A 9,476-nucleotide genomic window follows, 5' to 3' on the forward strand; every position below is an offset into this window, starting at 1 on the left:
CAGCATTAAAGACCAGTTTCCTGTATTGCCTAACGGAGATGAGTGGAGAAAGTGCCTTCTACACTCTGCCACGGATGAGCATAGAATGCCCATTTGCAATTCCATGTTGGTGGGCAGTAAAACAACCAGCCCATTCTGTGGGCACGCAAGCCTGGTGAAGCAAGAATGGTAAACCAGGCATCCCAGAGCCCAAGGAGAAGACTCCCCGCTAGCTGATGGTTGGGACAGCACTATAGTAGCCTTTTAAATTTTATGCTTATCGTTATTATTATTTGAGTCGCAGCCTTTCCAGGGAAATACTTTGCATTAGGATAAAAATTATTCTCCAGTTTTGCTGTTTTTAATCACTTTCTCAATTCCTCATTTGGAACTATTTGACCCTGTTTTATGCCAATCCACACATTTCATTCATCAGACATTTGCTGCTTGATTATTCTGTATCAGGTATTGAGGAGAAAAGGAATAAGACATGATCTCTGCCTTCTAGAAACTCATGTACACACACACACATACACACACACACACACACAAACCAGTCAATTTAAAAAGTGATTAGTGTTGACACTGGTAAATAAGGGTGCTAGAAGGTGCATAATCCAAGTATAAGAGAAAGAGAGGTCAGGAAAAGCTTCCAAGACATTGGAATATTTTTCTATGATGAGTGGATTTCCAGGTAAAGAGGAAATGGCTGAAAGAAATTATTTAAGAACAAGTGTTAGGTGCTATAATCTTAAATGTGCAAGGGACATTTAAAAATATCCAGTTCTGGGAATATAAAATGGTGCAGCCACTATAAAAAAAAAACAGTATAATGGTTCCTCAAAAAATTAAAAATAGAATTACCATGTGTCCAGCAATTCTATTTCTGGGTGAATACCCAAAGAATTGAAAGTAGAGAGTCAGGGAGATATTTGTACATCTATGTTCATAACAATATTATTCACAATAACCGAAATGTGGAAGCAACACACATGTGGTATGTACAGATAATGGAATATTATTCTGCTTTAGAAAGGAAGGAACCTTCTGATTCAGTCTATGACATGGATAAATCTTGAGAATATGATAATAATTGAAAAAAAAAAGCCAGTCACAGAGGACAAATACCATATTTGTTCTGCTTGTATGAGATACCTAGAGTAGTCAAATTCATGGAGACAGAATAGAGCCACCATTTATCAGAAAACAATGAGTTATAATCTGACACTCTAAATTGGCTCTATCAACAAGATGATTATTATGAGTGAACTGCCTTTTCTTTTATTGTTTACCTGTAAATATAACTTCTTACTACAATTCAAAATTCCCACCTACAAAGTAGTCATTTGCAGGGAAAAAATACTAACCAATATAGATCTTAATCATTCTCTAATCAAAAAATATATAATTTACATATCTTTAAAACAATTTGAATAAGAAAATGATATCACTAATTTAGACTATGCTTAAGCTTCAAACTTAGGTCCATTTAGCAGCTTAAGTCAAAGACCTACAGGGTGAAATTAAACTTCCATTTAAAATTGGTCTTTTGCCCAGATTCAGAAGTGCACTTTCTTCTTTTAAAGAAACATTCAATAGAACAGGTTTCCAGCACTTACATTCACAGCTATGTGAGCAACACAGGTGCCACTTGCAATGTGCTGCAATTGCTCCTTCAAACCAGAGGATGGGACTTATCTTCAAGAAAATCTGGATTCTCAGAATTTCTCTAGTTAAGAAGCGCTGACACCTTAAAGCCTCCTGCTCCAAAAAGCTCTGCAGAATTCTGCAGAGAAGGTAGATTCAAGTAGCATTCTCTGAAGAGCCATTGATTATTGAGTAGTGGGTTGGCAGGAGAAAGGAGTAACACATTAGCACTAGCCTTAGCTCTTACTCAGTTGGGTGAGAAAGGGACACATGGTTGGTGCCAATACAGACCATTCCATTTCTTTCTCCCCTGGTTATCCTGACCCAAATGTCAAATGATCATGTTTCCAGCCAGTGTTTAAACTATGGCTGCTGAACTTATATTTCCGGACCATTTTATTAACCATGTGTTTTATTTTCTATATTCTGATGTTTTGACAGTAGGGGCTTTGCTGACCTGGGAGAGACTGCCTCTCCCAGGGTTAGGCAATTTTTAGGGAGAGTAAACTCACTAGAGAGTGTACTTTCAAATGCAGAGCAGTCAACCCAGAGCTCATATCCTCAACTACCTCCTTTATCAGGCTCTCAACTGTGGGTCACTATCCCTCTGCCCTAATCATCCCCAAGACCAGGTACCAGACAAATAGGGACAGCTCCTGTGCTCTAGAGCCCACTGAAATTATTCAAACTAGCCAATCCTAATCTGCTTCCTCTGCCTTGCCTGTTCCTTCCCACAGAAACTGCAGTAAAGTTCCTCCTCTCTTTTTGCCTCCTGTCCAACCCCAATGCTTGCCTGTGTGTCCCAAACCCTAGTGTGGTGTGCTCCCTCCTCTTGGGATCTGTGAACATAACAATCTTTTCAATCATTTCCTGATCTACTGACCTCGCCATACCTGAATAATAACAAACCTGTATTTTGAAACACCCTTTATAGCCTTGTCAGACTTTTTTCTAACTTCAGACACAATATATCTTGGTATGATAGCAGTGTTCTCATGAGATTAATTGTCTTGATTTTAAAAAATGGTTAACTTGTTTTCTAATGCCTTTAAAATGGATTGCTCAGTGAAAATGCACTGTTTAAATAAAGCAGGTTTTTGATCTATGCTCTACTAGGCAACAAATTCAATTACTGTGATGCCTTCCAGATTCCTGCAATATTTCTCCAATGAAGAAGACATTCTGGTGTGGTGGACAGAAGCCCAGAAGTTTGAAGCCTGAATTTCAGTGTTTAGAAAGCAACTCAATTATCTGGAAAAAGAAATTCCCTTTGTGGGCTTCCATCCAGGAAAAGCAGAGGTTGGACAAGACATTTTCTATGGCCAGTTCCAGATTAAAGGGATCTTAGTTGTGAAAACTGAGGAGACGCTCAAAGCGTTGTTTCTTAGAAAAGCAGATATGACTTTGCTGTGCCAATGTGAGTCATCTGCTATGCTTCTCTGTGAACATCGTTGGATGATTTTTAAGTGTTTTCAAAATGATGCATTGTTGTGAAGACTTCTTTGAAAAAGTGGCTTTTCTGGGAAATTTGAGACTCTTGGGAAAGAAATTGACGAGATTGTCTATCTTTAGATCTAATCCCAGTAAAATTTGGAAGATGGGTAGGGTCTTCTGAGTGGATAAAGAGCTAGGCAGTTAGTACAGGTAGACTGTTGGCCAAGCAGAGGATGGGATTGTCACTCTGCTCAGGAGTTTTAATGTGAAGTATGGTGACCAGTGGAAATAGAAATGGAGATTAAAGACAAAGAAAATAAGGTATAGAAGAGGAGTATTAAACAAGCCAGAGAGAAAGGCATCATTAAAAAGCATTATTTTGCCTTTCTTGGTACAGGGTCCCCATATCCCATCTTTCTGACCATACTAACTACTCTATGACTCAGAAAGACATTAAAAGACTTAGAGATATGACAAGATTTACTAAAATACTAACTACTTTATGAGTCTCTTTGCCTGGAAGTACTTTTTTTTCCTGGATACTTGCTGTACTTGTAGTCAGCAAGATTGTTTACTAGTTTAATAAACTGTAATTGTTTTTATTAACTTGAGTCTTGCCTAAGTCAACAAGATTGTCTCCATCTTGTTGGAGGGGACTTTATAGTCTCCTCTTTGACTCTCCAACAGCATGTTACATAGATACAAAGCAGGCATTAACAATTGCCTATTGTTTTGGCAGTTGTTACTATAACCATGAAACTGATTCCTCATTTGATCTTAATTAAATACTAAGTTCTTTGGGCTTTCAGTTACAAATTGAGACCAAGCAGTTTCCCACTGGTGTCTGTCCAATCAGTTGAGCACATGAAAAGAACACAGAGAGAGAAAAAGGCCAAGAATTGAACAGAATGCAAACTAAGTTGAAAGATTGAATGGGGTGATGAGGAAATCACTGCTGACCTGAGAACCATCGTAGTCACATGATAGGGGCTGCTGCTATTTTGTGCAATGGGTAGAAGAGTAAAACAGGAGTAAAGAAATGAGGATGGAGTTTGAAGGCTGACATGTTTAAAGGAGAATTCTTTTTTATTCCTTCTTTAGGCTAAAGATACTCTAAGCATGGTGTTGACTGCGGAAAATTTAAAAAGCCAAAGGAGAAAAGATTGGAAAGATAATTAATGGACAGGAGATAAGATCATGGTGAAGAGGTATGACTCAGCAAATAATAAATGTGTTTGAATCCTGGCTTCTACCTTTACAAACTGCTTAGCTTCTCTCTCTAAACCTCATTTTGTTTATGTGTCAAACTGGGATAACATGATTGTTGTAAGACCTAAATGAGATCACAGATAGAAGTATTTAGCATAGTGTAAGCTTTTATAAAATTGTAGATAGAATTAAGTCAGGAGCACAAATGGAATGGAGAAAGGTCACCAATTCCTCTGAGATAGAAGGGGATACGAGAATACCATGAACTTGAGGTGGAATTCCATCATTTCTGAGGCTAGTCCAAAGGTTCTCGACACTGGCACAATATCAGAATCAACTGGGGAGCTTTCAGAAATACCATTGCATTCCTCCTACCCCACACCAATTAAATCAGAAACTCTGAAGGTAGGCATGTGTACTGGTATTTTTTTTAAAGCTCTCCAGATTAACACACTACATAAAGTTGAAAATGATTAGGATAAATTTCGTTTCTCAAGTTTGACTATACATTTTTGAAGTAAATACTTCAAAATTTTTAAATAATGCTGATGGTAGCCATTTTGAATCTGAAAAACATGATGTTGAGGGGCACCTGGGTGGCTCAGTGGGTTAAGCATCTGCCTTTACCTCAGGTCATGATCTCTGGGTTCTGGGATGGAGCCCCATGTCGGGCTCCCTGCTCAGTGGGGAGTCTGCTTCTCCCTCTGCCTCTGCCCCTCCCTGCTCTGCTCCTGCTCTGTCTTGTGCACACACTCTCCCTCTTTCAAATAAATAAATAAATCTTAAAAAAAAAAAAAAAACTGAAAAAATCATGTTGAGCAAAAGAAGCCAGAAACAAAGACACTCACTTTGTATGCCATCGTGATTCCATTGAGATCAAGAAAAAAAAAATCTATGAGGACAAAAGTTAGAATAGTGTTTGCTTTTGGGAGGGGAGGAGGGTTGGCCAGAATGAACAACTGAAAACCTTTTAGGTTGATGTAAATATCCTGTATCTTGACTGGGGTGTCGGTTACTGAGCTAAATACATTTGCTCAAACACATTGAACTGTATATTTAAAATCTGTGAATTTTACTACATGTATTTATATCTACTTATCTAATTACACATGCAATGGCAAACCATTAGAAGTGGTTGAGTGGGGAAGTGTAAAGTGTAATAAAAGTTATTTTAAATGTGTTTAGCACCTTATTATCCACTAGTCTTTCTGTTGAGAAGGCATTTAGTTCAAATCTTTTATCAGCAAGGTTCTACTACATAAAAAGGATATCCTAGAAAACTGTTGAGAGAAAGGAACCAACCTATAGTTTTCAGTTTAAAGATTTAATCTTGGTATTTCTTATATTATTTATATGTCTTTATATTTAGTATATGTTATATTTTGGTTATTTGTTCAAATTTTCGTCTTCTGGTGTTTACTTCTGTGGTTAAGGTTTTAGCTTCTTGTTTTCTTCTTTGGACCTTTGAAACAATGGAAAGAAGTTTGGGCCAGAATCACATGGTTCCTCAAGCTATCTTCTTGTTTTATGAAAGACAAGTAGATTTAGGGGCCAGCGCGAAGTCTCTCACCAGGAAGAGGAAGCTTAACTATACCAGCACATCGCACAGACATGATCTTTGTCTTTACATCTAAGAATGTCCCCCACCCACCCATGCACACACAGACACTCAGCATATACAACTACCTTCATGCTCTGTCCTCTGCTCAGGCACCCAGAATGCGATGTATGGCTTTTGTGAGTCCCAGTGGGCACTACGATCAACCAGCGCAAGGTGGTTAGTGTGAAGCAAGTAGAAGAAAATTGTCCCAGCACTGGTTTTACCTTCTGATTCCCCACTTTTTTCCATTTGCCATGTGTACGGAACATTAATCACACTTATACCCTAAACGAAGTTCAGAGACTCAGATTCTTCCATGCTGAGGTAATGGTTGTTTGCATGTTCTATGGCAGCCAACGGTGATTGCATTAACTTCACTCCACACTAAAAACATAATTTGTTACCAGAGGTTCCATTCCCTTCCTACCTCCGTTCGGACTTCTCCTGTTTCACCAGGCTCTTTAGGGAACATTAGGCCATCCTGAGCTGTTGAAATTCATCTCCCTCCCTAGCTAGTGTCTTATGTCTTAAGTCAGAGACCACGCTGAGCAATGTTGTCTTGTTTTCTTTGTCATGCTTCTGCGTTTGAATTAAAATGCCTCGGAAACACACATAACAGGCTTATGTAATTTCCTTATTATAGCATTTTTCAATTTCTTTCTTTTGACCTTTTGATAATGCTTTCATGATTAATTTTTGTCTAGGGCCCTGTTGACACAACAGACCACTGTACTAACCTATTAACCTTTGAGAAATAAAAGTTGAAATCTGATTTGAGTAACAAACCCAAAATAGTTTCAAAATAGTTTCTAACCTGGGCTTTCTGAACAATAAGCAGACATGTTCATCTCTGTGATGGACAGGCTCTATGCTCAAAGTTGCTGGTGAGTAAGAAGAGTTTGAAATGAAATGAGATGTAACGATAGCATCGTCTTTAATCTTAGAGAGGCTCATCTGAGTCCTCACTTTTAGAAAAAGTAAAAACACAAGTGATTTAACTAAAGAAGCTATTTCTTCCTTTCTCTGACTTTTCACAGACAGACCTTGAGAGTTTGCCCCTTCCACTATGCACACGGATGTATGATTGCCAGCTGAAATCAGTAAGCTATTTCATGTTACTCCCTTCCAAATTATACCATATTGATATTTCATGAAATTAAATTTAAAAATGAATCCCCTTTAATTGTAAATCCTACTTTAATCCCAATTGTGAGTTTAATTGTCTTCAGACTTATATGACATCCTTACCACTGTCCATCGATAATCAGAGACAGCATGTTCCATTTGGTTAGTCTACACTTTGAGAACAAATGACTCACTCATCTATATCCCATCTTCAAAAGTGGTCTGTGCCTGGCCTTTGCCATCCTCCCTAACCCCCTGTCCATGTCAAATATACTGATCACCGGTCCTGTGGTTTTACGTGGCTTTTGAGTCTGCAGAGCTGACCTTTCTGTTTTATTTTATTTTTAACTCTGGGCAAATAGATCACCAAAATCTGAAAGTGATACATCCATAGTTGGTAATTTTATTACATATTTATCTAAAAAGGAAATATTGCCATTTAGGTCCCTCATAACTGCTTTCAAACCTGTTTGCTTTGTTCCTGTGTTTATTCTACAATGACAGATGCCCATATGGGTGGAGCAAGGGCAGGAGCCTGGGAAGACCCCAGGCCAGTGCTGGAAGTCTCTCCTCTTGAGAAGAAACCCTGCGGAGCAATCATGACCAAAGAGCAGCTCTAGGGAAGCCTTCTTAACATCTGTGCACCAGGGGCTTCAGCCACTTGCCCTTTGAAGGCTGAGCTCTTGAACGATATTCTTTCCTGACATTGTCACCTGGAGTGGACATTTACAGCAGTCTCTCTTTTGCATGACAGATCTTGAACAGGATCTGCTATATAATCCGCAGGGTCCACTACAGAATGAAAATACCGGGCTTCTTGTTAAAAAGTGGAGAGTGCTCGCTTCGGCAGCATATATACTAAAATTGGAACCATATAGAGAAGATTAGCACAGCCTCTGCACCAGGATGACATGCAAAAAAAGGAAAGAAAGGAGAAAAAATGTCTTTAAAGCTATTAAAATATACAGCCTTTCCGTTTTTCTGAGGTCTCCCTTTGCTTTATTATAGTATTTGAGGTTTTTTAAATTTCCTATTTAATGTCATTCTAAATCAAGAAAAATCAACATTTTAAGTGATCAGCATGAAATTTACCATTCATCTTTATATGGTGCAATACCAATTTTAAATGCAAATAGAAGAGCATTTGACTCATATGTAGCATCCTCAAAATGATACAAGCCATATTTCGAAGCTTATACGTGTATGTGTATTTTGGTTTTATCACGACAGTGGACACATTGCACAAAACTAACTCAGCTTTTCATAGCACACATTCCACCAACTCTATTTTCAGCTTACTGAAGGGTGGGGAAAGACCGAAAGGAAAATAAACCATTGCGCCATCTCTTCCTTTCTATGTCTTCATTTCTAATAACATTGACCAATACAAGAAAATAACATGTGAAAAAATGGTGTGATGGGGCTTCTTGGTGTTTATTAGAGGGCCGCGGTCCTCTGGGTCCTAGGCAAGTTCTGGTTTAAATAGAAAGCATGGCCTAGAGGGGTTGTCAATGACCCCTCTTACCCAGTCACAGACCCAACATACTATACTTGCTTGCAGTCACTGAACTGCCATGCCTCATGGGTCCATGGAAACACTTGGCTATCTGTAAATGACATTTGTAAACAGGGTCGCAAGGAAAGGCCGTGCACTTGCATGCAGCCTGTAACTTCTCTGTTCACACGTGTGCATTTTCTATCATATTTCCCTTACAAAACAGAAGTTCAAAGATAGCATCATTAAGAATGTCAAGACAGGGGGATCCCTGGTTGGCTCAGTGGTTTAGCACCTGCCTTTGGCCCAGGGCATGATCCTGGAGTCCCGGGTCGAGTCCCGTGTGGGGCTCCCTGCATGGAGCCTGCTCCTCCCTCTGCCTGTGTCTCTGCCCCTCTCTCTCTCTCTCTCATAAATAAATAAAATCTTAAAAAAAAAAAAAAAAAGGAATGTCAAGACAGCAACCACACCCCAGTAGCCAAATGAGGGACCCTTTTGAGGCCATGGGCCCTGGGCTCCTGCATAGGCTACGCATCCCTGAAGTCAGCCAGGCCCTGAATTAGGAAATCACTTATTTGACCGATTCCGGTTCAACCTTGGAAAAGTTACCAAAGTCAGGGATATTTTCGGAAGTGTCAATTAGGAAGAATCATTTAAGTTACGATTACCTATGTGTGTGAACCATCCCAGATATCAAACTCTGGTTACCTTTGAATGAGTTCATGGGGATAGCTTCCACTGCCTCCAGTTGCCCGTTCTGTGCCACAAAGGAGTTCTATAAACTGTGAATGAAATGCATTGCCTCCGGCTTCAGATACAGTTTCATCTCTGAATGGCTTTGGGTGCATAAGCCGAGGCTCAAGGTTGCAGAGCCACCCTCTGCTATTCATTCTGGGTCATTCCTTCTCAGAGTCTTGACTGATGATGTCTTCTGGACACGCATCTGTGATTTATTAAAGGCTTTGATTCCAGGTGGACTTTATCGGC

General features: G+C 39.3%; 1 pseudogene; it reads left to right on the plus strand.

Annotated features, from left to right (window-relative positions):
• The first annotated feature begins 7,828 nt into the window (after nt 1-7,828).
• LOC119865274 lies at nt 7,829-7,942 on the plus strand (annotated as a pseudogene).
• The last annotated feature ends 1,534 nt before the right edge of the window (nt 7,943-9,476 follow it).

The sequence above is a fragment of the Canis lupus genome, chromosome 22, assembly GCF_011100685.1.
Source record: "Canis lupus familiaris isolate Mischka breed German Shepherd chromosome 22, alternate assembly UU_Cfam_GSD_1.0, whole genome shotgun sequence".
NCBI classification, from domain to species: Eukaryota; Metazoa; Chordata; class Mammalia; order Carnivora; family Canidae; genus Canis; species Canis lupus.